Source organism: Canis lupus, chromosome 10 (genome assembly GCF_048164855.1).
Source record: "Canis lupus baileyi chromosome 10, mCanLup2.hap1, whole genome shotgun sequence".
In the NCBI taxonomy this organism is placed as follows: Eukaryota; Metazoa; Chordata; class Mammalia; order Carnivora; family Canidae; genus Canis; species Canis lupus.
Genome location: NC_132847.1, coordinates 9,826,625 through 9,833,597, shown reverse-complemented (window position 1 = coordinate 9,833,597; position 6,973 = coordinate 9,826,625).

Genomic DNA, 6,973 nt, shown 5'->3' with positions numbered 1-6,973 from the left:
CTGTGGGCTTTTCATAGATGGCTTTTAAGATGTCGAGGAATGTTCCCTCTATCCCTACACTCTGAAGAGTTTTGATCAGGAATGGATGCTGTATTTTGTCAAATGCTTTCTCTGCATCTAATGAGAGGATCATATGGTTCTTGGTTTTTCTCTTGCTGATATGATCAATCACAATGATTGTTTTACGAGTGTTGAGCCAGCCTTGTGTCCCGGAGATAAATCCTACTTGGTTATGGTGAATAATTTTCTTAATGTACTTTTGGATCCTAGTGGCTAGTATCTTGTTGAGAATTTTTGCATCCATGTTCATCAGGGATATTGGTCTGTAATTCTCCTCTCTGGTGGGGTCTTTGTCTGGTTTTGGAATTAAGGTGATGCTGGCCTCATAGAACGAATTTGAAAGTACTCCATCTCTTTCTATCTTTCCAAACAGTTTTAGTAGCATAGGTATGGTTTCTTCTTTAAACGTTTGATAGAATTCCCCTGGGAAGCCATCTGGCCCTGGACTTTTGTGTCTTGGGAGGTTTTTGATGACTGCTTCAATTTCCTCCCTGGTTATTGGCCTGTTCAGGTTTTCTATTTCTTCCTGTTCCAGTTTTGGTAGTTTGTGGCTTTCCAGGAATGCGTCCATTTCTTCTAGATTGCCTAATTTATTGGCGTATAGCTGTTCATAATATGTTTTTAAAATCGTTTGTATTTCCTTGGTGTTGGTTGTGATCTCTCCTTTCTCATTCATGATTTTATTAATTTGAGTCTTCTCTCTCTTCTTTTTAATAAGGTTGGCTAATGGTTTATCTATCTTATTAATTCTTTCAAAGAACCAACTCCTGGTTTTGTTGATCTGTTCCACAGTTCTTCTGGTCTCGATTTCGTTGAGTTCTGCTCGAATCTTAATTAACTCTCTTCTTCTGCTGGGCGTGGGGTCCATCTGCTGTTTTTTCTCTAGCTCCTTTATGTGTAAGGTTAGCTTTTGTATTTGAGTTCTTTCCAGTTTTTGAATGGATGCTTGTATTGCGATGTATTTCCCCCTTAGGACTGCTTTTGCTGCATCCCAAAGATTTTGAACAGTTGTATCTTCATTCTCATTAGTTTCCATGAATCTTTTCAATTCTTCCTTAATTTCCTGGTTGACCCTTTCATCTTGTAGCAGGATGGTCCTTAACCTCCACGTGTTTGAGGTCCTTCCAAACTTCTTGTTGTGATTTAGTTCTAATTTCAAGGCATTATGGTCTGAGAATATGCAGGGGATGATCCCAATCTTTTGGTATCGGTTCAGACCCGATTTGTGACCCAGTATGCGGTCTATTCTGGAGAAAGTTCCATATGCACTTGAGAAGAATGTGTATTCAGTTGAGTTTGGATGTAAAGTTCTGTAGATATCTGTGAAATCCATCTGGTCCAGTGTATCATTTAAAGCTCTCGTTTCTTTGGAGATGTTGTGCTTAGAAGACCTATCGAGTATAGAAAGAGCTAGATTGAAGTCACCAAGTATAAGTGAATTATTATCTAAGTATTTCTTCACTTTGGTTATTAATTGATTTAAATATTAGGCAGTTCCCACATTCGGGGCATATATATTGAGGATTGTTAAGTCCTCTTGTTGGATAGATCCTTTAAGTATGATATAGTGTCCCTCTTCATCTCTCACTACAGTCTTCGGGGTAAATTTTAGTTTATTTGATATGAGGATGGCTACCCCTGCTTTCTTTTGAGGACCATTTGAATGATAAATGGTTCTCCAACCTTTTGCTTTCAGGCTGTAGGTGTCCTTCTGTCTAAAATGAGTCTCTTGTAGACAGCAAATAGATGAGTCCTGCTTTTTTATCCAGTCTGAAACCCTGCGCCTTTTGATGGGGTCATTAAGCCCATTCACATTCAGAGTTACTATTGACAGATATGAGTCTAGGGTCATCATGATATCTATTCAGTCCTTGTTTTTGTGGATTGTTCCACTGCACTTCTTCTTAAAGGGGAATTTTAAGAGTCCCCCTTAAAATTTCTTGCAGAGCTGGCTTGTTGGTCACATATTCTTTCAGTTCCTGCCTGTCTTGGAAGCTCTTTATCTCTCCTTCCATTTTGAATGAGAGCCTTGCTGGATAAAGTATTCTTGGCTGCATGGTCTTCTCATTTAGGACCCTGAATATATCCTGCCATCCCTTTCTGACCTGCCAGGTTTCTGTGGAGAGGTCTGCTGTTACCCTAATACTCCTCCCCATAAAAGTCAGGGATTTCTTGTCTCTTGCTGCTTTAAGGATCTTCTCTTTATCTTTGGAATTCGCAAGCTTAACTATTAAATGTCGAGGTGTTGAACGGTTTTTATTGATTTTGGGGGGAGGGGATCTATTTCCTGGATCTGAATGCTTGTTTTCCTTCCCAGATTAGGAAAGTTTTCAGCTAGGATTTGTTCAAATACATATTCTGGCCCTCTGGCCCTTTTGGCACCCTTGGGAACCCCAATTAAACGTAGGTTTCTCTTCCTCAGGCTGTCGTTTATTTCCCTTAATTTAACCTCATGGTCTTTTCATTGCTTTCCTCAGTTTCCCTCTTTGCCATCAACTTGTCTTCTATGTCACTCACTCGTTCTTCCACCTCGTTAACCCTCGTCGTTAGGACTTCTAGTTTGGATTGCATCTCATTCCATTGATTTTTAATTTCTGCCTGATTAGATCTAAATTCTGCAGTCATGAAGTCTCTTGAGTGCTTTATGCTTTTTTCTAGAGCCACCAGTAGCTGTATAATAGTGCTTCTGAATTGGCTTTCTGACATTGAATTGTAATCCAGATTTTGTAACTCTGTGGGAGAGAGGACTGTTTCTGATTCTTTCTTTTGAGGTGAGGTTTTCCTTCTAGTCACTTTGCTCAGTGCAGAGTGGCCAAAAACAAGTTGTATTGGGAAAAGGAGTAAAAGAGAGGAGAGAAAGAAGGAAAGAAAAGAGAAAAATAAAAAAGAAAAAAGGAAAAAAGAAGAAAAAGAGAAAGAAAGGGAAAAAAGGGGGTGGGGGAAGCAAACAAATCAAAAAGCAAAAAAAAAAAAAAAAAAACACGGGGGAGTATCTTCTGTTTCTGTATACTTTTTTTTTTTTTTTTTTTTAATTTATGATAGTCACACAGAGAGAGAGAGAGAGGCAGAAACACAGGCAGAGGGAGAAGCAGGCTCTATGCACCGGGAGCCGGATGTGGGATTCCATCCCGGGTCTCCAGGATCGTGCCCTGGGCCAAAGGCAGGCGTTAAATCGCTGCGCCACCCAGGGATCCCCTGTTTCTGTGTACTTTAAGTCCCTTGACTTCCCCTGGAACTTGTCCTTCAGTTGGTCTTCTGGGGGAGGGGCCTCTTGTGCTGATTTTCAGGTGTTAGCACTTGGGGGAGCCGCTCTGCCCCCTGCCTGGTGCAGGGCTCAGTGGGAGTTGTTTACCCCGTGAGGCCCCAGGAGGAACAACCGCAGTGGCGGGGCCAGCTCTGGAGCCCTGGAGTCAGCCCCCGCAGGAACTCTGGAGCTCTCGGTCTGCAGGGCCTGGAGGCTCCGGCGAGGCCGCTGATCTGCTCATCTCGGGGCAGGAGCGTCCTTGCTGACCTGGGCCCTCCCGGCCTCTGCCTGTCCCGGGGGAGGCCGGATCCTGGGCTGTGTCCCGGCGCCCTGTGCTCTGGGGCCTGCGCTGTTGGATTCGGGCTCCTGGGCCGCAGCCCCCTCCGCGGAGCCGCCCCCGAGACCCCCGAGCTGCTCCCGCCCCTCAGCCCCCTCCGCGGAGCCGCCCCCGAGCCCCCCCGAGCTGCTCCGGGTCCCGCCGTGCGCGCTGCAGCCCTTAGGGAGCTCGGCGCACTCTCCCGGGGCGCAGGTGTCTATTAGTGTCCCCAGGAGCCCAGGGCATCCCCACCCTCCTGGGTCCTGCTCCAACTCCCCGCGAGCCCCTTTCCGCCCGGGAAGGTCGGTGCAGCTCCTGCTCCTCCGGACGGGGCTCTCCTGTCCTGGGGACACTCGCCCCGGCCTCAGCCCGGCTCCTCGCGGGGCCCCTCCCCCTCGGAGGCCTTTTGTGTCTTTATTTCTTTTTCCCCGTCTTCCTACCTTGATAGAAGCGCGAACTCTTCTCCCTGTAGCATTCCAGCTGTTCTCTCTTTAAATCTCAGGCCAAATTCGTAGATTTTCAGGATGATTTGAAGGTTAGGTAATTTGGTGGGGACACGTGATTTGGGGACCCTGCTCTTCCGCCATCTTGACCCTCCTCTCCAGAAAGATATTTCTATCCAGAAAAAAATTTTTGAGTGATTGTCCATGTGGCTAACTTAGGTATTAGCCAGTGTTTCCAAATTTCTGTATGACAGCCTTGGTTAGTCTAATGGAAAACTGGAAACTGAACTTCTGTTTTAAAGCCTTTACCTCAAGGCCCTTCACTGCCATCTCTTTATGCATAAACTTTCATTCGTCCTCCACGTTATGAAAATCTACTTCTAAGTCTCTGATGTCAAGCTCAGCATGGATTTAACAAAAAGACACTACATCAGAGAGAGAGTTTTTCAGGCCTGGTTTTGTCTTGTTTTTTTTTGGTTGCCCTCCTCACACCTGTAGCCTCAAAGTCAGGAGATCCACATCATGGCTCTAATTGTTAGCACCTGTTTGATTCTGCCAGCCTCAGTTTTCCTAATCTGGAAGTGATATCTTCCAGAGGACAACACGGTCTTGGGACTGCTAAAATGAACATTTCCAGCTCTGTCTCAGGTGAGGTGTGAACTGCTGCTGGGAAGCCTGGTTACATCACATGACCCTGGGATCTTAGCAGTGATTGGGTCAGGAAGGGCCTGCGCAGGCTCATCACACTCAGGTAGTTTCTAGATCTCTAAAATGAATATATCTAGGGCAAGAAGATATGCATACATGAGTCTGAACCACTGAAATTTTTCACAAGCTACCTTTTAGTTCTTGAGAAATATATGTAGGGAAAATGTCCTGCTTATTACTAACTGGAGTTGTAGCCCAACATGCCATATAAAATGTTTAATCTTGTAAAATGTATGGGCCCTTTGGTGAACCCTTACTTAAGGCCCAAATCAGTATTTGGTATAATATGGAAAGTGGACTATTTGGATCATAATTACCTGCAGTGCTGGTTGAAATCAAGATTGTTGTTTCTCCCACAGAACTACAAACTTAGGATAGTGGGGCCAGAATTATGCATTTTTCATAATTAGTGATTAGTGAGCATTTCTGGCCTAGCCTAAAAGCAGTTTGAATGGCCCCTTTGGCTCCCTTTCTCTTAGAATCATGCCTTACTTTGATCATGTGTCTTCCAAACTGAGAAGGGGAGGGGCAAAGGGTTCTAGGAAAGGAAGGGATCTGGCCAAGTGAACACTACTGAGTTTGAAAATAAAACAGTTTAGGGCACCCGAGTGGCTCAGTCCGTGAAGCATCTGCCTTCAGTTCAGATCATGATCTTGGGGTCCTGGGATTAAGCCCCGAACCAGGCTCCTTGCTCAGCAGGGAGCCTTCTTCTCCCTTTCCCTCTACCTACCATGTTCTCTCTCTCTCTGTCAAATAAATAAATCTTAAAAAAAAGAAAATAAAATTACTAATGAGCGAGTGAGCAGTGCAAGGATTTATAAAAGAGGGAAACAATTCAAATTTTAGGAAAAATTATTTAAAATGTATGAGAAAATAGTAGATGAAATATCAAGCAAACTAAAATAGAGCTTGATTTTAAACAAGGAATGGTAAGTAGGAGTGCTATACTGACAGAGTAGAAAATATAATCCTACCGCATTATTTTCCCCAGGACTAAACAATACTTAGTCAATACAGGCTGTTGGTTTTCAGCCCTTAGAGCCAAGCTGTGGATAAAACACAGAACACGTTGCTACAATTGTATGGAAACATGTAAATACTAACAGCACAAACAAAAGCAAACATGTTATTGATAGAAAGTGAGTTAAGTGAGTTAGTTATGCAGGGGGAAAGGCAAGGCAGAGGAGCCATGGCACACAGGCTCATGCATAGAGAAAAATCACGAGATTAGGGTGAAGGTAGGTAACACAAGAAATAAATAATTGTTAATATTTCTTGAGCTGTCCTGTGTGTTAGACACTAAAGTCTGCAAATACATTACTATTTGCATCATCATAAGCAACCCCATAAGGTAGGTTGTGATTCTAATTCAAGTGGTGCATCATCAGAACCACAGCTTTTAGCCCTTTGCTACCCCTTCCTTCACCAATAAACGCAGCACAGTTACATGAAGGTACAACAGGGAAGCAGCAAAATTAATTGAATATGATGTTTGGAAAGGAAGAGGGAGGGAAAACAGTGGGAATGGAATTTATCTTCCTCCATCATGTTAGACTGGTAAAAACATTGTCTAAAATGACTATGTCATGATACAGCAGGATAAGCATAACATTTAGAATTATGGGGGTGACATCAAAGTAGCAAGAAACTGACTCTGGAGAGGGGACCTTGAGGGAGAAGGGCTGCATTTCACTATCATTCAAGTTGCTATCAGGCTTATGTATTATTTTCATAAAAATAAAATGTCTACTTAGAAATTGCTTCTACTGTGTAAGTGCATCAAAACATGATATTCAAAATCATCTTTACCTCTACCACATATTTGTTAAATATTTTCCTTATTCAGGGTATTGCTTTTAGCTTGAAGGCTTAAAAAAAAAGTCAAGAAGTACAAATTTTTAAAAGTTGTCCCTGGTAACATTAGCAGACAGGGCTGAGAGAGGGTGCAGGACTATTAGAAGCAAACTGGATTTCAACCCTGCTTCTGAGAGGCAGTTCTGACTACAAAGGGTAAGCAGTTTTTTGCAGCCAGGGAACAGGAGCTTTGATCCTCTGGAACTGTAATAAACAACTTAAGAGTAAATGAATCAGGCAGCAGGGTGCCCAGAGGGGTCCAGCAGCCTCTGTGCACTGGTGTTCTTTGTTTTTACAGGGCTGATGTCAGCCCTGTACAATGGGGTCTCCAATTTGAATGGCCTGCTG